At 41.4% G+C, this 24,205-nt stretch overlaps 1 protein-coding gene across 1 annotated transcript in view; it reads right to left on the bottom strand.

Moving 5' to 3' along the window:
- LOC118339782 (microtubule-associated protein 2-like) overlaps positions 1 to 24,205 on the bottom strand; it is a 58,818-nt gene that overhangs the window by 32,179 nt on the left and 2,434 nt on the right. Inside the window, exon 2 of the mRNA XM_035677509.1 lies at positions 3,883 to 3,955. The gene's annotated coding sequence lies outside the window, so the exon portion shown is untranslated. The remainder of the gene's footprint in view (positions 1 to 3,882; positions 3,956 to 24,205) is intronic.

The following is a 24,205-nucleotide window of genomic DNA, read 5'->3' on the forward strand; positions in this document are numbered from 1 at the left end:
GGGGGGGGGGGGGGGGGGTTCATTAATTAAACTAAAGGAAGAATAGAGAATGGACACAAACGGCAAAGCACGGTACTAGTGATGCTTGGGTCAGGGTTTTTTAATACCTGCACCTGCCTGACCCGAACCCCAGCCTGCAAACCGCCACCTTTATGCACTACAGACACATGCCACAACAGTGAGGAAGATCATGGACCCACGTATTAACATACATTCTTCATCCTAGATGCAAAAACCAAACAAACTTTCTGCCCGTAACATAATCTACAAGCTCAAACACATGCGAGCAGCCCTTTTCCTTGCTGCGTTATGTGAACCAGGTGCAGGTCTTTGCGGCCCCAAGGCGACAGCTGCACTTAAGAGTGCAGACAGGTGGGAGAACTGGTCTGTGTTCATATACATGTAGGTTTTTTTTGTGGCCTCATTCATCAATCAACACAAAAGGACAAGTTGGTCCAAAATGGGGCCTGTAGGCCATGATTTTACTACTCTGGAAAACCTTCACCCTCAAGAATGTGAAGATGCTTGAAATATAAAATAATATTCATTTTTTAGGGAAATATGGAGCTGTTAAGTAGTCTGTTTTGGTAAATCTAGGTAGCAGGCATCTTAGGTATATAAAAATATTTAGTATTATTTTTTAATATTAAAATATATTTTTATTCACTTAATAATTTAAATTCAGAATTTTATTATTATTATTCAGCTTCCTTGTAGTATTTCAAGGTCCAAAGCCAATAAATAAATAATACAGCCCATTACTGTATATCAAATTTTTAGACACCCCTATGTTAGGGTCTGATCTGACGAACTGAACTGAAAAAGTAAGCCTCATGGTTTGTAGTTTTGTATATACAGTACATTCTTTCATCATGATTATTTTTAAAGTAAATTCTTCTCTTGACTTAAATACGTGGTCAAAAGTGTTGAAAATGCTTTGTGGATTAACTAAAAGGATGATCACTTCTTCAGTAATCCGTACTTTCCATCATGCATCACCATCATGTCCTCCTCTACAACGCTACATTCAAACTTGTGTAACAAATTCCCCGCCATCCACCCGAAGTAACATGCTGTCTATTTCATTCAGCTGCATTTGTCTCTGTGGCTGGCCTCATCTATGTCAGTGCTTTGACATCCAGCTACATAACCATCAAGTTTCACTTGTCAACAGACACTTAGGGGCATTCTGTCAAACTTGAGGGTAGTGTTGACTTGACTGTAATGTCCTTTTCACCTTCAGTTTGCCTCTACAAATAACCAACATTACTATTTGTCTCTGGCAGGTATAAAATGCCTTATTAGTAAAAAGATATATAAAAAATTCTGAGCTTGAGAGGTTGATGTTGAAAAATGTTAGACCAAAAAATCAAACTTAAGGTAAATCATTTTTCAAAACAGTGCAACAATTCAGAGATTTGAAAGAAAAAAAATCTTAACTTAAGGGCCACTTACTTACTTTTTTCAGAGCTTTCTTCTGAATTGTTCAGTACTTACACTACAAAATACAACGAGCAAACTTCCCCTGCTGATGCAGAACATGAGATAAGTCGACCTTGAGTGGACCCAATGTTTTGTTTTACGGTTGCAAAAAAAAGCTTCAACAGTGTATATATTTCTCACAGGAATTAATGTATTCTAAAACATATCACACTATCAGCTATTTTTTATTGCACTTTTATAAATGTGGTGAATTTGAGAAACAGATTCGTGGTCAGATCAAAGCTAAAGGAGTCTAAATCCTATAGGGGTCAATCTCAACCCAGTGTAGAAAACATTCTGCAACTGTCAGCATTGGTGCATTCCAGGATTAAAACAAGTACAATGCAAAGTTCAGTTTCTAACTGACAGTTGGTGGGGAAGTGAAGGAGGAAAAGCCATCAAAACAATGCCCTTCTCTTTCACACTTGGCATCTCTCTAACACCTACATTTATCTCCATTACATTACAAATGCCTTGCTGGCAGTTGGAACCAGGGGTGATGCTGACTCCAAAACAATGTCCCTCTCTCCCACTGATTTTGCCCTGCGAGCGCGGCAACAGTTGGTTAACCGGCCACTACGCCGACCTCCGTGCCACAAACGACCTCGTTCCGAGGGCATGAGCTCGGCAGAACTGGAAGCGGGATGCAGGAAAAATGGGAAGAGGAGGAGGAGGAGGCATAGGATAACAAGGGGGACAGGGCTCCATTTGTGACCCCAAAAAGGAGGACAGGGAGAGGGCGCATTTGTCCCCTTGTCCTTTCCTTCTATGCCATGGCATGTCATCCAAAGTTGTTTCCCAGGAAAAGACAGCTTGCCTCGAAACTGCCCAGCAACTGTGCTGGCAGACAGAGACAGACAGATAGAGAGAGGGGAGCTGGAGGTGAAGCAGGGTGCATGAGATGTGACAGACACTGTGGTGACATCTAGCACAGTCATAGATACGAACCTCCCTGCGCCGAATTGTCTCCCATAAAATGAAGGGCAGAATCAAAGCTGTTATTTAAACTAGAAAATTAACTTTTAGCTGATACCTTATTAACATGCATTGCAAGCTATGCCAATCTTGCGTTAGCTCACTATGAGCAAGTCCAGAATTATCTGTATCTGTATGACCAACTAAATTATCTGTTTCTGTAGTTGGGTGAAGGTGGAGCTAACCCTGAAATTGATATAGGTTGATCAGAAGTTGCAATATTTATTAGAAAACTATTTACAAAACAGCCTCGGAATCAAGGACTTTGGATAAAAGATGCTGTATTTATTGTTTTTGTAAAATGGATACATTTTTACCCTTCCTACTTCCTATTCATAAAAAGTACATTGTCCGTCCATATGATTTCCTAATTTTCTTTATTATGGACAAAACAAAGTTATGTTGAAAACAATATGTCTTATATCTGTCTGTCTTTATATCTGTCTCCGAGTATTGTTTATTGCCTCTCTTGGATCCCCAAGCTCCACTGGGCCCTTGTGACCCGCTCCCGGAGGAGGGGAGAGACGACAGATCAAAACAGATAAAGGCAGCAACATGAAGAGGGAGGAATAAACAAGAGTGGGAGGGAAGAAGAAAAGAAAGGGTGGGAGAAGAGTCATCACTCCATCACCACCTGCTCATATCAAAACCTCAAATCCACCCCAAAACTCCTCCCGATCAAGCCGTCAGCAAACTTGTGACAGCCAGCTCAGCCAATGCTGACAGGCGGAGTAATATGTCCTGCGGTCTCGCTTGGCTTGGTGTCACTCCCACGGAGAAACCACCAACAATCTGTTGGCTATGAGCTGCTTACCGCCAACGGCCACATGCCACCACAGCCCCAGCCTATAAATATACCACAATCGCCATTATTCACAATTAAAATAACGTATTGTTCCCAAGAGCAATAATCACTGGAGATGAGTGTTTTATATCTCTGTTTCTCACATGCATACACAGCAACAGTAGCAGCAGCACACTCGGGGTGAACTCTGCTGTCCTGCCGGCTGAATAATCAGCGATGTCTAGACGAGGTACGTCACCAAGACTAAAGGCCACCAAAACATAGAAACAGCCCCTGGCTTATCAAAACATCAGCTCTTTCACTCTGTTGTTTGAATATGTCAGCTTAAAATATCCAGAATAATTAGCATCTCTGCAAACAAAGGGGAGATGGTAGGCAGGAAGACACTGATTAGAGATTGGCATGCACTGGGGAGAAGAAGAAACAGAAACAGAAAGGAAAGATGGCACCAAAGAGGGGAATAATTTAGATTTCCCCTTTCTGGCTATTAATGCTCATATTCCTCATATTTACTGCGGCTATAAAAACAGACCTCAAATTAATTCCTTTTTCAAGCAATAAAGCAACTGCACAAAAAAATCTAACACATATGCTTCTGAGGGAAAAATATAACGTCTTACCTGGTGGGGTAGGGCAGATACTCCAGCTTTTTGTCTGCAAAGAGGGTACAAGGGGAGGGCAAGGCAGCGGCTTCTGCAGAGAGAGGAGAGAGAAAAAAAAGATGAGAGGCAGAAAAAAAGAGCGAATACAGGAGTCGAAGGGGCAATGCCACACTGACAGAGATGGCTGATGCTTTTCGCCAGCGAGCGGAGCCGGCAAGCAGCTCACACAAACACACACACACACACACACACACACAAACCGAGCCAACCGGCATGCTGTCTCACGTAGCTCTCCACCCCCCACCCCTTCAACTGCCCTTCACCAGCATACACTCCAACCAAACCAGTGTCTCCATTGCATTGGGGTGGGGTGGATAACGGGGGGATGGGAAGGTTTTGCCATGTCTGAGAACAAGAAATGTGTGTGTATGTTTGTGTGCATGTGTCAGTCACATTAATTCATGTTTGAAAGGGATATGGAGCTCATCCCCCCCTGAGGGAATTGAGTTCCAAGATAAATCTATATCCAAGAAGATTTCCAGAAGCCTATTTCATTCTCCTCTGTGTTTATTTCATCCGTAAAAATTCTGCTCTTTTGCTTGAAGATGTCCCCATTGTGAATGCATGAAACACTGGAACATGACAGCGAGTGTAGCATGTGTGTGTGTGTGTGTGTGTAAAGGAGGGGTGCAAGGCTTGCCCCCACGCTGAATAATTGCTCTGTCCTGGTGCTCATTTGCAGGCATGGCCAACTGCAGCAGCAGCACTGAAACAAAGGCAGAGAGGGAGAAAAGAGGGTCTGAGGGAGAGACTAGGAGAGAGAGAAAGAGAGACTGCAGAGGCCAGACAAGCAGAGCAAATGCATACAACTCAGTAGCTCACCAAGTACTGACTGCTGAAAGCCTAATTCCCTGCTCATTACTCCAACCTCAAACCACATGAAATGAAATATATTTATAGTCCACAGGCTCACAATGGTCCCAGTCTTTAGCTATCCATCACCGACAGTACTACATATGTCAAAGTTGTGAATAAATACAGAAATTAATACGTCAATGTTGTCAACCAAAACCTTTTCTTTTAATGGCCCAATAACTAATTCACACACAACAGCAGAAAATAAGCAAATATTGCAATGATCTAATGTGATATAGATCTATATAGGCATACATTTGGCAAGCTATTGTATTAATAGAGACATCTGAACATATCCTTTAAGAAGGAAATAAATTAGCCCACTAAAACAAACCAGAACAACCAGACTGATGTCAAGAGACACTCCCTAACATGATCGCCAAACCTCATAGAGACCACTGAGGTTGATGTGAGGCTGAATCATAAAGGATACAGTCATACGGTTCCCAAAACCACTTAAAAAATTAGAGGAAGAGAAGGAATAGAGCAAGCCAGCCTTGCTCCTTCCAGCCCACATCACATCCTCTCCCAGTCCCATCATTAGCTTGTCCTGTTTCAGGGGGGTGGAAAGAGCCATCAGTGTAAGACTGTAATCAACCTGTCAGCGTCGGGGACTGAATCAGGTTTAAAGAAAGCAAATGAGACATTTAAAATGGCAGCTGCAAAATAATCCTGCTGTCAAATTGAATTATGAGATAAGTTTTAGTTTTCACTTTTGTTGGGAGGGTTTAGTGCTCATGGAGGACCAGGTGACGCACCATTGCTGTTGGGAGATTTTTGGGTAAAAGGAAAGAGCAGGGAGATAAGAGATCAGGAGGAAGGAGAAAAAAAGGAAAGTTGGATGGCATGGGAGGCCGAGACTCTTAGCTCAGAGAGGCGCAGACAGTCCTGTCAACGCCAGCCGGCTTTAGGGAGGCCTTTTGCCAGCACTGATTAGAGAGCAAGGCCTGGACCGGAGCTGCAGAGCCAGCTAGGATAGACACTAACATCTAATCTCCCCTTAGCCTCCACTGCCAGGAAGCAGAATGCTAGCCGCGCTAACACCAATCTTCTACTACCGAACTGTCAACAGACACAGTGGCAGGCTAAACTCGCCATCACCAGATTACACGTTTCTGTTTACCCGGTGTTTGAGCAGAACATATGGACAGTCAAACATCAAACACACACATCCTAAATAAAAGAAGGAGACATTTTTGATTCAGAGAGAACAACAAAACGCAGAAAATGTCCATCTGAAATCTGCATACAAGTAAAATTTGTTCATTCCAGTGACAAATTGAATCACTGTCTCATAACAAATCGTTGCGAATCACAGGATATATTCTCATGGCCTACAATAAAAACTGATGTCTAACTCCAAATTAAAAGGTAGGTCAGTCTGATTGCTGTATTGGAAGTGGGGTTGTGGGATTGATCGCTGTAGCCAATTGTCACCTGCTCCCCAAGCAGGGAGATTGGGGCACAGCCAACTCACTATGATCAGGATTAGCCGAATGGATCATCATAGGCTTGGGTGTAATCTGCCTCGACCCCTTCATCCAGATTTGGACGGAAGATTTTATAGCTGGTCAGAAAAGTCTAGAGCACTTCTGTTTGGTGTGAGACAACATGTCAAATCAAGAATAAAGAATGTACCAATGATGGAGCTTGTAGGCCCCAAACCATACAGAATGAGGCCAATAAGAAGCCTGTATAATGCATTTTTTAATGTTACCTTATCTTGTTTCTTCTGCAGTGGGAAGGATACCAAATTAAGCATCATCATCCTCTTCAGGAGGACCAACTGGCGCTGACTTATACTGGAATTCATTTAGCCTATGAATCCAAGACTTGCTGGTGTATCATACCCAGAAAGCTGTCTCCAAAGCTGCCCCCCATCGGACCCCCTCTGAAAGCATGACTCAAGATTTTTAGAAATGCAGCATTAGCACAAGCTGGGTTTCACTGAGTGGACAAATTCATTGCAGGTGCCTGAGAACGCTGCAGCAGAGGCTTCAGCAGTTCTGTGGCATTATAGCTGTAACTCCAGCTGTGTTTTAGTATGCCACTGTATAACTTCAACTGTTGTGGTTTTAGGCGAGAGCAGAGAGCCGTTGATATAAATGTAGATATTGATTAAAGATTTAGGTTAGTGCTATAAAGGAAATGAGGCTTTTAGCTTGGCATTGCTGGTTACAGCTTCTTAAATGAAAAAAGCCATTAATCAGTAGAATAAAGCTCCTCCTGAGCCACAGAAGACATCATAAAATAGTTTTTATATGCTAATAGTTTTTTTTAAAGGAAACTGATCTTCATGCATAGAATTAGTAATATGTGCACTCTAACTAATATTGAAAATAAAATGTTTGAATTCATGCTTTTGTCTCTGACTACTGCAGCATATACACTAACTGTAAGACTCACAGTCAGTGCTATGTTAATACTTTCACCCAGACATGGACCTAGTAATCGCTTGTACTGGCAGACGCACGTTAATGACTGAGGATCGGATCACCACCGCAACATCGGCAGTAACACAAGAGCAATCTCTTTCAAGCACGAGGCCCACAACAACTGCTCCTTTTGGCTTGAAGTGATAGAAAATAGAGTGGCATCTGCTTGTTTTGTTGTTTACTTTAAACAAATAGTAAATTAGATTTAAGACCATGAAGATCTAATTACCCAAATCCGTGCTGATTTGGCTGTCTGTTCAAAGGTTAGCAGCCACTCATCTGTCTCAGTCTTCATATAACTTTGTCAGTGAAGGTTATTTATGATTATTAGATTAAGTTATTTCCTTTTTATGAAAGAAATTTGATCAACTTGTTCAAAATCTCCCTTCTTCTGCATTTCATCTTTTCCACAGCTTTCAATTTGTTCAATAACAAAAAGTTTGTTGAAAAAAAGATGCATAATGCTGTCAAAGGCTTTTACTGCTGTTGTTTGATCAAAAGCTGTTTCAGGACTCTGGTGTCAGAGGTCAAAGGTGAGTCTGTTCAGAGCAGCTAGGCCAAACACAGGAGCTGATCCTCTCCATCCTGTCTGCATATAGACACAACAGTGTGACTCACCCTAAAGCCAAAGACCTGCTCCTTGTTCGAGCCCTGTGCACATGCTCCTACCGAACCTGTCACAACCCCAAGCACCAGCATCACACTGTGAGCGATACCAGACGTCATCAGAAATTCATTAGACAAAGTGTCAACAAATTGATCTCGAAATCCCTTTTCTATGTTATCAAATTTAACAGGAAGTACAGGAACAAATATCTCAAAGGTTGTTGATATGAATCGTTTTGTTCAGTTAAAAGATTCATCAGGAATCACTTCCTGTGCTCCATTATCTTTTTCCTGAAAAGACTTACCACAGACTGGGTGTAAAAAATGGCTCATGTAAAAGCTTTAATGAATTGAAAGCAGGCAGAACTTTTTTAATCAACTGTTGATACATGGCAGAGCACAACCCTCCAGAAAGAGGGTGACAAAGCTAGATCATTTATTTACACTCACACCAGAATAACACAACAGATTGATTGAACTCCATTAATGTTTGGGAAAAAGACAGTTTACTAGATGATATTGACAACAATTACCCGATAACCCAACTGCTCGAGAATGACTGATCAAGGGCTGTGAAAAGCACTCCAGTGCATAAAAACCTAAGTGGTTTGTGAAAGTGCTGCTTTCCTTGTTTGCAACTGCCAAGAGCAAATAGCAGGCGCCTCATTTGCCAAGAGTGAGCGTCACAACATTTCAATGACCATGCTTGCCATTCATAACAGAACTGAAAACACAACCAATAACATATGAGCATAGGAATGTCCAGTGCCCTGCTTATGCTACAGCTGGACCAGCGCTGGATAAAATATTAACTGTGATGGATGGAAAGCAATCCTTCCTTTCTACCACCCAGCAAGATGGCCTCTCAGGGCATACTGTCTCATCACTCACATTCACATGCGTGTATACAACGTGGAGGCATACACACATATGCTCCCACGCTGACAGGCTAAAGATGGCCAGTGTGTGTGTGTGGGTGTGTGTGCTGTGTGTGTGTGTGCTACTCTTGGACTGTCATTCCACTCTGATATAAGCAGAACACAGGAAATTCCTCAAATGTGAAATATGCCTCAGAGAGGCCCGTTTAAGACACAGACGTGATTTGAGGAGAAAGAAACAGACAGGAAGTGGAGAGTGTGTGTGTGTGTGTGTGTGTGTTTGTGTTTTACAGCCGGTGGAGGGGACTGATGCTACGAATGTGGGGGATTTCAGGGTTGAGAACGCAGTCAACTGTTTTTATGGACGTATGGACTAAATTTGCACTCGTCTTGTCTGCTTTACAATATAGTGTATGCTTATATATCAACCGCCCGCCCGTGTGTGTGTGTGTGTGTGTGTGTGTGTGAACACTGCAGCTCGCGTGTGCCTGGCTTTACACTAACCACAGGGTGTAGCCGTGGGCTTTGAAGTATTCCCAACACCCTGGGCTGAACTCAAACACAGGCTACCATACAAGATCACATATTACTCCATGGAAAAATCACAACATGCTTTTTACTCGCAGGGAACACTGCCCTCTCTATTCCCCTTGTAAAAGTTCACTGGGTAGAAAAGGCAGAAAAGCAGCACAAAAAGGCTGCAGCTAACAGTTATTTACATTCTATTAATCACCTAATAATTTAATGTGTAAAATATGAGAACATTTACCTTACCTTATTTTGCTCAAGGTGCTGTCTTAAAATCGCTTGTTTTGTCCAACCAGCACACCTGAAGCCAAAGATAAGTGGTAAATCCTCAAATTTAAGGAGCTGGAACTAGAAAATGTTTGCTAAGTTTGCTTGATAAATGACAAACTAATTGATTATCAAAATTAGGAACTGTCATCATAGTAGAACATGGGTTTTTAAAGTCTGACACACACACTATAGTTCCATGATGCTTGGGGGGTTGTAAACATAAAGTTTTATGTTATCCCCCATTTTTGTATTTGTTTACATTTTGTCAAATTGGCACCATTAAAAGGATGCTGAATGATCTATTAGCCCTTCCTATTTGTAATGTACCCATGGATATACAGACTGTCACTGGATTACTTTGATACTGAAGAAAAATTTAAAATGTGAAGATTCTCAGGCAAGTTCTGGAGCTACAAGGAACGTAATTTTATTTACGATTTCTAAGCTGATTTATGGGCGTTTTTGCTGATATGGTGACATCCCCATGTGATGCTGATTTGTGCCGCAAATTGCAGGGAATCTACCTCCATCACTGCTACTGCTGCTGCAACCACTCGGTTTTGGAACACTGGCATGCACCTGTTACTTTCAGCTCATGCACTATCTTTGCCCTCCGCCACAATTTGAAAACCTCTATTGTAGCACTTTGTCCTCAGGTGCTCATTCTCTAATTTAGATGCTGTCTTACCCCTCTTTTGTATTGTATGATCCTTATCGTTACCTGCAGGGTGTCTGAATGCAGCAAGGCAAACAAATAATTAATTCTCTTCAAGTAGAAGAGAAACTCCAAAGGTCAGAGATGATGCACTTAAAATGACAATAAAGTGAGGGATGAAAAGTGCTAAAACACAATACAGGAATCCTGTTATTGCTTTCCCTTGGTGTTTGATAATTGAGTGTTTCTCTGATAATAGCAGATTTTCAGTGGATCGCTGAAAGGGCAGGTTACCAGCAAGGAAAGGTAAACGGCTGTAATTTGTAGCATCGATGTCCCTGTTTCTAAGCTGTTTCCTGTTGATGGGAGTTCTGAACCTTGTAGTCCACATGCCATCTGCTCTAAATTAGCACCTACACAGGGAGCACTGAGATCTGGGCACCAGTGGTCAGATGCTGGGGTGTGGACAAAAGAAGCTCCAGCTAGAGATCAGCCTATTGAAAACAGTCAAAGGTGAATATTTTTCTTTCGTAAAGAAGAATAGGCAAAAAATTACTTTTCCTTCAGCACTTAATATAATGTAACTCATAATAAAATGCAGAATTATTAATTATTACACTCTTGGAATGACCAGTACATTTGCCTCTGGACTATTAGAGAAGCTTTTGCTGTATTTAAAATAATTCAGTCCAGAGAAAGCAGCAGATAAGCACTGTTAAGTTGCTGTGGTGTTCAGGCTTTTAGGAGAGAGGACACACGTGTCACTGAGACTGAATGAAGAGCGGAAGTTTCTGGAAGTCATCAGGAACGGGCAGAGGAGGGTGGGGGGGGGAGACCCAGCTGCACAGCACTTCTACTGCAGCGGAGGACGATGTCACAACAGCACACACACCCTCTTAGGGATAGCTGAGCACGAACTGAATGCACGTAGATACACAAGCATTCAAATAAATGAACACTCGCACATACAAAATACCACTTGGCGACAAACACGACACGCAAAAAGACGTCAGCAAAGACCCACATCCTGGGCTGGCGGGTCACTGGGCCGGCATGCAAACACGCTGCTCGATGCTGCCAAGTGTAAACACCAATAAATGACAAACAAACACAGACAAAAGACCAAAGTTGGAGTCAACAGCTGTAAAGTCTTATGGGGCAACTCTGTCATTCAGGCAAGGCATGGGAAACCGCCCTGTCAGTAAAGCATCCAAAACAAGCAAGCCGGCAGTTTTTCCCCTCCTCCTCCCGTCCCCCTCTAAAAAACAGAATGAGTCATGGTTGGAGGCTCAGGAATAGAGATGATGTTGATTTTTGGCTGCTCTAAGTGGGGAAAAACTGCAAGGAACACCCTCATGATAAATTACTAACAATGTGTTATGTTTTGACTTCTTTTTTAAATTGAAAACAAATCTTCAACGGCTACTAAACAGGCCGTAAATGGTTGAGTCATAAATCTGCAGGTTTTTATGTTTTTTTTCCCACCATTCCAAGATTTCAATTCATTTCTGCGTAGATCTGCTCTGCTACTAAATATATCTGAATTGCTTTAATCATTTTGATGTAGGTTTGCTGTGGATAAATATGCACTGGGCAGCTGTATTATTAAAAAAGAACTAAAATACAGGCTAGTAAAAATAAATATTGGATCGGACTGTATGGGCAGGCACTTGACTGAGCTCTTTGACTTTCCAGAGAGAAATTATGTTAGCAGTCACTGCAAACACACTTTAGTTAAATCTTATATGAAAAATGATTAAGTAAAATGTTATAGGCCTACATAGAATGTAAGAAATACAGACCAGTAACTGGCTCAAGTTTCAAGTTTTTTTTATGAAATGCAAAGTGACAGGGGTGGGTGGAAGAATTGTTGTTCTCTTTTGTCCTTTTCTTCTCTTTTCCTGTATTTTGTTCTTCTCATTGTATTATATTTTCTTCTTCTCTTGCATTTATGTGTCAGTCAATGTATGTACTCAAATGAGCTAACTTTACCAGCAAACTAGCAAGCTATGCGAACTAGCTTCCACTTTCTGAATGGAATACAAACTTGACAGCACATTGGGTCCCCCTAAATGTTCCGTAAGACAGCTATAAGTAAGTTGAGGCTCCACAAATTAATACAAACTCCCTTACACAAAAAAGAGGAGACTTTAGAGTTCGACTTTAGAGTCTGCCAATTCATTTAAAATGTTTTACTAAAACAAACAGAAAACATTGGAATAAAAAAACACTGGCATTATCCTTAAAAAAAGAACCACAACAAAGCAGGCAAGAAATAAAAAGCATCAGGTGCCAAAGAGCCCAATCCAGCTGACAGTCCTGGTTGAGTGATAATGTAGTACACACAACGTAAATATTGAATCAGCTATAAGTCTGCATTTTAAACTGCATCTTAATGGCAAACACAAGCGACCAAACGTACAATCCGTCCACATCTTTCCTCTGTCGACAGGAAGCATCTCTGCAGTGCTTTTCACCTTGAGGTACTTTAAGTGCATGCTATTAGTGTAAGTGATACAGCAATATTGTGGTTAGAGTAGGAGGCGCGCCTGGATGGCATGCAGGGGGAGGCAATAATATCAGCAGGCCCTTAAGGCAGATGAGGGAGGTCAGCGGGCAAGGGTTTGTTGCCTGGGAATCTCTTGAGACTTTCCATTAACAAAAGAGGATGGAACGAAGAATAAAGCCAGCGTTATTAAGAATCAAGAGCAGGTATAATGCACTGACATGGGGTTTGCTGTAGTGAAGCGATAATGACTGCCTGCACTTGAGGGACTCCAGGGTGAGGTAATTCTTCATTAACTTATTTAACATTAACATGCTTGGAGCCAACTGTAGCTCACGTCGTCTGATTATTTCTGTGGCCTCGGTAAAGTCACATTTGCCATTATGTCCCATAAAAAAATATAAAAATTGATTAAGATAATTCCTACTCTTTTACTGCACAGCTGGTGACTTGGCTGTGTGGGCTACGGGTTTCTGTGGGTCTCCGCAAGCTGCTGTTAATACTGCAAAGATAGTACTTTGTTTCCATGACACTGAGATGAGTCACTATGGCTACGGCTCCATAGGGAAGTTAAATGAAGACCCAAGGACTGTGATGGTGGAGCTCATTATTGGCAGAGAGGTGAAGTAGTGGGAAATAAAGAGGTTGGTAAACTATGAAGACACAAATGGTATTCAACACTATAGCCTTATAGTATGGTACACAAAATAACAAAAGACTGGTAAGTGGATACTGTGTGTGACATGAAATCCAGTTACAAGAATGAAGAATATGAAAATTTGCTAGTATCACACATAAAACTATGCAAGTCAAAGACTTCACAGTCCTCACTGACTTTTAGCTACACAAAACTTGACAGTTTCATCAGAAACAGGTGCACAAAGAAGTAAAAGTCACTGATATGCAGCTGTACGTGATACAATAAGAAATTGAAAGATGTCCATGGGTGAACATATGTAAACTGTAACTGTAGATAGCACTTTGTCCAATACTTTGGTTTATGATTTAATACCTGCAAAACTAATGACATTCCCAGCCTTAGCTGTAATTGTACGTAATTGTAAGTGCTAATTAGAAAATGTTAGCATGCTAACACGCTAAACTATGATGGTAGACATGGTAAACGTTACACCTGCAAAACATCAGCATGTTGTCACTGTGAGCTTGTTAGCAGCGCCACAGAGCTGCTGCCATCACTGTAGATGCCTGTCTGTCGTCGATTAATGTGCTTGTAAAAAACAATTTCACCATTTGCTAGGGGGCAAGGTGAAGTATTCAAATTGTTTGTTATATATAACCAACAGTATTTAACAAAACTCACAAATTGTTGGCATTTTAGCTTGATAAATCACTTTATAGCAGAATTGTAAAATCAATAATTTCCTAAGTGCCTGCAAATTGGCTGAACTAAACCACAGAGACAGCTGGAAAAGTTCAAACAAAAAATGAACTGAAGAGGAGGAGTGAAATGAGAAGTTAGAAGTTAGAAACAAAACCTTTTGCCTTAAACTGGCTTTGAGATTCTTATCATAAGTCATTTGTTATTCATGCGCAGTGAAATTGATGACACAGCCAGAGTGACAGAAAGACGAACTGAACACCAGTGCAGGTAACTTCATCAGTCAGAAAGGGACACCAAGCATTGCCGGTGTCACTGCATCATCAGCATTCACTATGCATCCATCAGCGCTGCGGCAGAGTGACATCATCTAGAATGCAACTGACTGAGTGTCACTTCAGCTTCACGCAACTGGACACACACATATGCAAACACACACCCACAGAGGCAGGAATTCACACACAAAATAGAGCCACATGCAGACACCGTCACATGTAGACAGAATGATGCAGGGCAGGCTCAGCCAGACGGAGCTTTGTGTTTTCATTACTCAGATGTGGACGTAGATTAAAGCGTCTTGAATCTCCAGCTCCGTGCCTTTGTGGTTTAGATCACAACTGGTTCACATGTCTGTTGACGGGATGCCGCCCAGTGCAGGAAATAGCTGGGCTTGAGAACATACAAGCTACTGCCGATAAAATGTATTCCGTGTCTCCAGTTTCAATCGCATGGAGCTGTGCTGAATTAGTGGTGAGAATATGGGAGATAAAGACTGGTGGGAGAGGGAGAGGGAGACTCTGTGAGTCAACTATCTGGGATGTTTACTTTACTGTTTGTATCAGCTCTCTTATGGATTTTCATCTGATCTACTGTGGGAAAAGCATACAAGCAGTTTGTGAACTTTTAGGGTCACAGCTACTATGATTTCATTCCAGAGTTATTTACACTTTTTTCATTATAATTTGTGATTCAAATTGGTGATTTGTCATATTTGTTTTGGACTCTCTTACTGCACATTGCACTCTGGGAGAGTGAATGTTTATAATGTAATAATATTAAAGGCACACAAAGGTATTGATCGATTTAAGCTTCCCTACATTGCAATTTTGTACATAATTCAATTGGTTTTATGGTTCTCATAGGTCAGTATTATATATATAGTGTTCATTGGAACTTTGAACCGCATCTAAAACCCCATCTCACCCACACTTTTCCAGTGTCAGAATTAGGAAGGCTGCATCCACCAAGTTTTCACCAAGCTCAAAGAGGTCAAGTGTTCGGAGGTGAGAAAGCAAGCAGGGTGTAAAACTTTTCTATCAAGCTCCTTTTTATGAGTGAAATACGATGAATCCTTTGATGAGATGCTGTCCAAAAATGTGCGCAATTATTCCAATTTGTACACCTTTGAGTTTGGCCTTTCAGAGCAGATATAAACACTTTACCTATGGAAGTGGTAGCACAACGCTTTATACTAACTGGTCTGTTTCAAGCATACTGAGACCTTAACAAGTAGGAGAATCTTCTCAACACATGAAGCAACATTAAAACCTTCTGTTTTTCCTAAAAAAACCTCCAGTTTGTCTGTGTGACCTAGTCTAATCAATAGACATATGCTCCATTGTTGTAAATCCACAGATATTTTACTGCATTGAACTAGAGCCACACTTCTAGAGGCTTCATCCATGAGAGGAGTTGTTTTATAATAAAGTACATAGAATGTTGAAGAAAGAAGTAAATTCTAAATACAGGCTAAAGCAAGAAGAGGAACTTCCAGCTGTGACAGCTAAAATATACTCTATTATGTCATCCTGGAGCTGAAACTCCGAGCACAATCCCACACACACTGGTTGAGGCGCAGCAATTTAGAAACACAAGCCAGAGAAGCGTTCCCACTCAAAAGAGTGGGAGCCAAACTCCAACAATTCTGAAGTTACGTGTAAATCACATCTGCTTCATTTGATCAGCCGGCAGTTTCTAAACAGCCTACGACATTGCACCAGCAGTAATTAACTCATCTGACAGGAAGCCTCTTTGACCAGGCGATGTGAGGGGTCATGCAGAAAAAGAGGTCTATTATGCTATGGTTCATTGCCCCTGGATGGAGGGGGTAACTACTTTCGATTCTTTCTTAGCCTTTTGTACGAATGACCCGTTTGGAAAAAGACAAGGGTTGAAGGAGAGAAAGGGAATGAAGGGGGGTGCTCGATTGGGGTGCAGAGGTGGCAATCATCCTGGCAAGCCCTCAGGGCACAAGCAGCTCAGGGATTTTTCTCCCTACGAGAATGGACAGGGAGGCATCACGTGTAGCCTCTCCCAGAGGTAGAAAGCAGATGGCAGGGGATTAGCATCTGAATGTGGACATGCAGATCTACGGGGGTTCTCCCTCTCCTCCTGACTCCCCACAGGGGATAGGTGAGCTGAGGAAAAGGAGGCTCGGGACAGACAAAATCAATAATTGGCAACCCACGGTGCGCAGACAAAAGAACTGGGAAATGCTGGTGGCTTTTAACAGTGGTGATTTTGCAAAAAAACCCCAGCTAATTACAGACTTTACCTCGGAACATGCTTGTCAGTTTGTTTTGTTGCAGACCTTCTCCACATTTTTCAGTGGATTTTACAAACTGAAGAGTCGTATGCTAAATCAAAATGTAATACAACACAGAAACAAGCCTACACAGACAGTAGGTAGGAGATAGCAATCAGGCCTCCAGTAGACATCAGCAACCGAGATAACATCACACATACCGACTGACGCAGCTTTGAAGTTCATGACTGTAATGTTTGGACTTGTGCTACAGTCAGAAAAAACACGCTGGTATCAACAATGGATTAGGGGTTTTCTTACCTGACAGAGGAAACGACTTACAGTAAGCCTATTAAATGTCATTTACGCACAGAGAAGGGTAGAAGTGGTAGGAGCAAGCAGTTATATTCTACAGCATAATGTCATGTAATCTATGGATGCTGAGCTCTGCAGGATACCTCCATTTGCCGTAGTAAAATGCTGGCATTTCTCTATGAAAAATGTCAGGCGGTTTAGATGCAGAGGTAAAACACAGAAGACAGGTTTGCTGTTCCTAAGAGACCAAAAACTGTACAATCAATAAAACCTTTACAAAGAACACTGAACATAAAAGTTTATGGGGTTACAGTTGGAATATGACATAGATGCCAGGATATATGGCAAAGACCAGACAGGTTTTTAAAAGGTTTATTACTATTTCCATCAGAAGGTTTCTCATTATTAAAGGAATTTGAATTTTAAGCCAATCTAATGCTGTATGTCTCACTCATTATTATATGTAAAGTAATGACAATAAGACTTGATACAGAACCTTATAAGAAAATACTCGACAAATGACAGACCAGACAAACAAAATCTGGGCCCATGAGCTCAAGTGTTTCAGTTTATTTATCACCAGCTATTGTCAGATTTAAAACTTCCCTTCCCTAGAGGCCATTGTCAAACGTCTGCTGGTGCTCAAAAACAAAGCTACCGGCTCTTTTTTCTACCAGGATTTATGCTCTTTGATTTAATGAGGTGACCTGAGGCACTGAAGTCTCCCACCCCACCTCCACTAGACAGCGCCTGGGATACATGCCCCGTCATACATATACATCAACTCTGTTTCTGCCTCTGAATCAACATGGTTGGTCCCCTGAATGCTGAAAATGGCTGGCATCAAATAGAGGTGGAGTGAATTTAAAAAAAACAAGAGATTCCATAGTGTCTTCCCTTTCTAGTGCAGTGCGGTATGATCAGAGGTTGTGTCCCAATCAGGGGATTCCCAAGTCAAAAGGAAAATAACAGAAATCAAATGGAAGGAAAACAAAGAAAGGAAGAGCAAGGGAAGGGAACACGGTTGAGAAAAGAGAACAGAAAATGTGTGAATGCTGTTTTCTGGGCTCCTGCCTGTATCCTCTTACTACAGAGTGAGGCAGAGCTCCACAGAGGGTCTACACACTGGTACTCAAAAGGGTCATTCCTTTGAGGGGCTGGTTTCCATGGCAGGGGTTGCCGTGGTGAGGGGGGCCCTTGATGGTCCCAATGGGGCAGTAGGCACAGTCAACACTTCAAAACAACGCAGACACTCCGGGTAGGAGGATACTTGTGAATGAAAACCGCACTACAGTGTAGTATGAGGGTGAAAGAAGGATTTTGTTTGTTTTGCATTATTTTTATGTCTTAATGTATTATTTATACATTTATTCTACATAGTGTATATATGTGTATATATACACATATACATCTTTCATTTGGAAATGGATTGAATATATTGTATACTGTGACCTCTAGCCAGTAATTGCCTTAAGTAAAAAAGGGCTTTTTTTTTTACCACTACCATTCAAGAATGGAAAGAATTCATTCCTGAATTTGTTATCTGCTCAGATTCAAAATTTGGAGTTTATAAGCTCAACAGGCAATGCCTTGTACTTCAGCAGGGGGCTTTTGTAAAATTGTCCAACCCTGGTTTGCTCTTGTTGCTAATGTAGAATGGAGGAAAGTAGCGAGCCATGCTGAATGGATAACTATGAAACCAGACCATCTGAGAAAACATTTAAGGAAGCATTTTGGCTTCAAGACCACAGGTGGAAAAAACTGTAGATACAAGCAGGGCTGTTTGCGAAATCCAACTGCTTTATAGTAACAGTAGTTTGTCACTCGAGTGAGGCAGAAGAGGAAGCATGAATGAACATTATTTAATTTGCATTAGAGTGAGTTGTGTTTGAAATAATTAAAAAACTAGATTTTTTAAATAAAGATTCAGCGTTGCAAAAACGATTTAGTGGCATCAACTGAACATCGTTGGTGTCTGTATTTGACAACCTGGGAATGAGAACGGGCTGTAAAGTGTGCACGACAAACTACGATGGCGACAAACACTATAGGCCCCATCTACAGCCAGTGTTTGGTTTGTCCGTTCTCGGCTACTGTAGAAACATAGTGGTTCAACATAGCGGACTCCATGGAAGGTGACCCGCAGCATCTGTAGATAAAAACGGCTCATTCTAAGGTAACAAAAACACAACGATTCTTATATTCCGATGATTATACACTAATGAAAACATACCTATTAATATTATATTCCACTTGTGTCAATAGAGCCTCCTAAATGTTACACACTAGACCTTTAAAGGGGGTCACCAAAGTGATTACAATTTATCCTCAGGGTGATATGAATGTGTAAACCCAATCTAGCATTTTTTCTAACTAAAAATTGTCAATTTTATGTCATTTGAGTGATCAGCTAATTGAGCAAGAAAAAAAAAAGAAGGTGGGTAAACAAAACTCTGCAAAGCCAAAGTGGGAGTTCATTGGTGTATTTGCCCTAAATTACATCCGTCATCTCTTTTAAACTTCTCCTGGCTGCTACATGTCTAAGAGAGGATGTTAGATTTGCTGGTAAGTCCCTCTTCAGACACATTCAGTGGCTGTCACAGTAAAACCCCTTTCCTGGAAACTGGCCAGGAGGTCCTCTACACACACTCAGCTGCTGTGTTCCTGCAGTCCAGTTAAAAACAGACTTACAGGAACGTGATGTACCATCAATGCATTCATGCCGTCCATCTGTTTCTACGTTTCACACTGGCTTTACAGAGCTGCTGTGTGTGGACTTCCTATGAATCGGGGGTTTCCATTCATCTGAAATACAGCCCTGACAAGCAGATGCACACAGACACAGAGATGGACACACTAACACAGTAAAGGAGATGTTCTGGTTTCGTTTAGGCCCTGAGAGGCAATTTGCCCTGAATCCTTGTAGACTTTTTTTTCCATGACATTTAGATTCCAACCCTTTTCCCTTAATGGATCAACTGAAAAACACACTCCCATTGAGATGCAATTTTTTTCCTAAAAACATGCAGAAACTTGATATAGAGTCAGTATATCAAACAATACAAGGACTTTAACAATGAGGCTCATTGATTCCTTCAATACACTTCACCCGATGCATTAGCACACGAACGCTGCCAGTCCGCTGTTTGGAAAGGATGGGGAGAAAACAATCTAGCTGTTTAGCTTGAACATCTGGAAATCATAAAGGCTCAGCGCTGCATGGCTTAGCTGCTGCGCTAAGCTAACAGGAGGTCCCTGGCCCATTCAGGAAGAAGCTAAGGCTCATTAGCGGTTTCTTCCCCAATCTTGGCCCAGGTCAGGGTCCGACAAACCAGACCAGTCTCCAACGGAACTTCTGCATGTGCTGCTGCTTCTAGTACATCATTTAGGCTACTATTAAGTCTTAAAATAGTTCTGTCTTTGATGGACAAGTAAAAAAAGGAGAACTTCATTTTTCCTTCATGCATTTTCAAGAACCCGTGCTTCTTACCATTTTAATGTAAAACTGTTCAAAGATGAAACAACACAAAGTCAAATTACTTTATGCAGTAGAGTCATTTGCAAATTCAACATTGTTTTTGCATTTTCCTCTTAGGCATCCTGGCCGCCCAAAAACACATCAATTGTTTGTTGTCAAAAATGCATTTAATTGAAATTTCCTTCACCCCTTTGACTGCAAAGCCAATACAATCCCACTAGGTTTTAGTGTTTTGCTGACATTAAAACCCATCCAGGACCCAGCTGGCTACATATAGCAACAGACACCACCATAATATTATCCAGATATGTCAACAGCCTAGTTGCATGCATTCTTGTCTGCCAATTAGGGGTGTGAAACCACAATGTAAAGCTGGACTATATGTTATAAGCCTGCTAAGACAGAGATTCATAAACTTCTTGTAATAGCTCCGTGTGAACATACAGCACATTTTTGTCTTGGAATGTGATGTTGGGAACTTGTCCACACAAACTGATCTAAATAAAGAAAGCTTTCTAGAGGAGGGAAATAAGTTTGAGGCACATGGATCAACATGGAGTGGATTTGCTGTACTCTAGCCAAGTCAACTTGTACAACCGCTCTGGTGGGCGGGTTCTTTGTCTCTCCGAAATAAACTTCTTTCCTACTCACTCCCGGTCTTCTACAACCTCTCATACCAGTATCACACTGACCTCATGGATTAGCTAACATGGTTACAACACAACATCGGAAGTGAGCGAGAATATTATTGATGCCAATATCTGAGGGAGTTTGTTACTGAGTGTAAGAATGCCCTGCATGAGTGTCCTCTCTGTCGATGGGCATCGTCCGTGAGGAATGAAATATGACACTGGCTGTCAGGGCTTGTTTGGGAGACTGGCTGCTAGTCAGCTGGAGATGGAGATGGTAGAAGGGCTAGCAGGGCGGATGAATGGTTAGAGAGATTGTCCTGTACCGAGGAGGTCACAGGATGGATGTTAGTGCCACATAAACAGTGTTTATCAAACTCAATAAACTCTACACGTGTGTCCTCGACAAGAGAGGTCCGCTCAATAATAATGAACTTCAAGAATCTGTCTATAATTTGTGAGACACACGGGTCTTTTAACAGCTGTTTCAACTACATCTGGACTGCAGATTGTACATGCTGCAATCCAGAAACTGTAGGGCGTTTTCGAAGATTTTTTGTCACCATAGCTGCTTAGCAGCTTTCTTGGTTGGCAAGTAAATGTCCCATTTGACCTCTGTTGTTAGAGCATGTTGGTTTGCTTTCGCTGGCATAATGTCCCTTTAAGAGCCATATTTTTTTCAAAGAGCCCTTGTGCAAGTCATTTGCCAGGTTGCAAAGTTTAACTGAATTTTGAGAAAATTGGAAAAGAAAACCATTATGCATATATTAGGAGTTGGTTCATTGAGATCCAACAGCTGGTGGTGGCAATTTCCCAGTCGGGCGCCATTAAACCACTGCAGAAGAGGGCACAACAAGATGATGTAATTAAATGAAAGCCAGTCAAACCTCAAATGGTAAAAAACGATGTAGAAAACATGATGGAAATATGGCATGTTTGTTTCACGTTACATGATGTTGGGATTTATTCAATAAGTCAGTTCAATTTCTCTTTGTCAGATTTTGCTTTTATTGATAAACACATTTTATACATACAGGAGGATGGAAGCCAACCTATTGGCACCTGGCCTGTTGGTCTTGGAGGAAAAAAAAGTGCCATGCCATGAAGCAGGATGTGTGTTTGAAGTGTGTATGTGTGGGTCGGCTCCACATGCAGGTCAATGGGCTGTTTGGTTCCTCTGACGTATGTGAATTAGATAAGGTCGCTCTCACAGTCAAGGCTTAATCATGTACTAAAGCACAGTTCTGCCAGCTCCTATTAGACACCTGTAGTGCAAAAGGCCTCAGACGGGACAAGCAGCAGGGGACAAAGACGCATCCTGAGTCCTCTAACACCTGTGACCATGGCAATAGGCCGCACTGTGCTTACCTGACACTAAACCAGAATGTACGCAGACATACAAAAGATATCCACATCACCACCAGTTGACACCAATCCACAAACAAATCCAGAATATACTCCAAACATTGTTCCAATACAATTATTTCCCAAAAGGAAGCTGCAACCAAAATGGCGTGTCTTGATTTCAGTGGAGCGCAGAGTGGTTCTGTGGTTTCAGGACTTTGACTGTGCACCTAACCAGAATTGACGTTGGGAAATATACTTAACGTTCCCGCGTAGAGCACGGACGTGGATTGGGTTTCCCGGTGGTTGGAAAAGCAAGAAGTGGCTAAACATATGACACACACACACACACACACACACACCACACACACACACACCACACACCACACACACACCACACACACACACACACACACTCAGAATTCATAATTCATGTGAACACAGAAGGAGTACACTACAATTAAAACTGAGATTTAAATACATTGTATTTTCATAGCTTATGCAAGTAAACACAGACACAAACCCAACCTGCTGTTTTGTGATTAAGGTCATTTCAATTACTCCATCAGTGATTAGACTCAGCCCAATCTGGCCTGATGGAGACTTGTACAGGAAAAGTACATCTCGACTGTAATTCACTTTGTCAACCTCCATTTGGCCTGAGCCAAGAAACACATAATCTAAGTCTAAATGGGCAAAGACATTGGGGCAAGGAATTCATTAATGTTTGCAGTTCATGCCACATATATACTGTATATCTTTCTGCACATTCTTTGCACAAAGGTGAAGTTAATTGACACTCACCACCTCTGAGGCTTGCCTTAAAGCAATAATCAATATAAGTTACCGTTAATACATTGGGAAAAGGTAGAAAGACACATTTTAAAGGGTTATTTTTGGTAGATAATTTTTCTTTTCACCTGTCACTGGCACAAAAGGCAACATCTGCCACTGCCTGTTGGAGCTGTACATTGTGAAACACTGCAAGTTGATATGCGTAAAACAAATTCCTGCATATTTATTGCTTTGTAATCAATCGGACTGAACCAGCAAAGGGGATGTATTACGCTCTACTTCTACAGGATCTCAGGTTACTAAATCTCAATCCAAGAAGAGAGCTGACTGAACACGGGCATGAGCTGCAAACATACCTGTTACCTAGAGGAATCTATAAACAATTAAAAAAAAACTTAAATCTAATTTGGTTTGAGTCAAAGCTAGCCCTATCATTAACCAAGAGCAAGCCCATTGATCTAAAAAGCCTACATGTTGGCTGAGATTCTCCTCAAAATCCAACATCATCAGCATATTATAATATTATTAATGTGTCGTTTTTATTATGTATCATGAACCTGAGGTCTTATGAGACAGCGATTGGAATGTGCCAGTATAAAAAAAACTGGAGTGCAGTTTCATGTGAGCTTTAATTCCTTTTCATAAAAGAATGTTTTCACATCCAGACATGGGAAATCTGTGGTTCCTGCTTCTCCCTGGCATGTGGAGGCTGAGGCGACACTGAAAGGAGGCAGGTTTGGAACAGATCCATACTTAATGGAAGTCTGGATATTTCTAGATTATTATCTATGGCTGTAAATATAGAAAAAATACATTATAACCAAATCAGGGCAGGACTTTCAATATAGCCTGCAGACATGAAGAATCAGGGTTTGGTTGTAACAGAATTATTGAGATCAATTTAACTAAATTATATTCAAAATAGCTCTGTTATTGATAAATGTACATCAAAGGCAAGTCATGCTACCTTTTGCTGATGCAAGCTGGTAATGACTGCAAGGGCAACTGGCAGACAAGATGCCAACTACAAGCTGGGCTACTCCCATATCCACAAGCCACGGGCGAGACATGAGATATATATATATATATATATATATATATAGTCACATCTTAAGTTAGCCAAA

Source organism: Morone saxatilis, unplaced genomic scaffold (genome assembly GCF_004916995.1).
Source record: "Morone saxatilis isolate NCDOM2014 unplaced genomic scaffold, NCSU_SB_2.0 Contig6, whole genome shotgun sequence".
Lineage (NCBI taxonomy): Eukaryota > Metazoa > Chordata > Actinopteri > Moronidae > Morone > Morone saxatilis.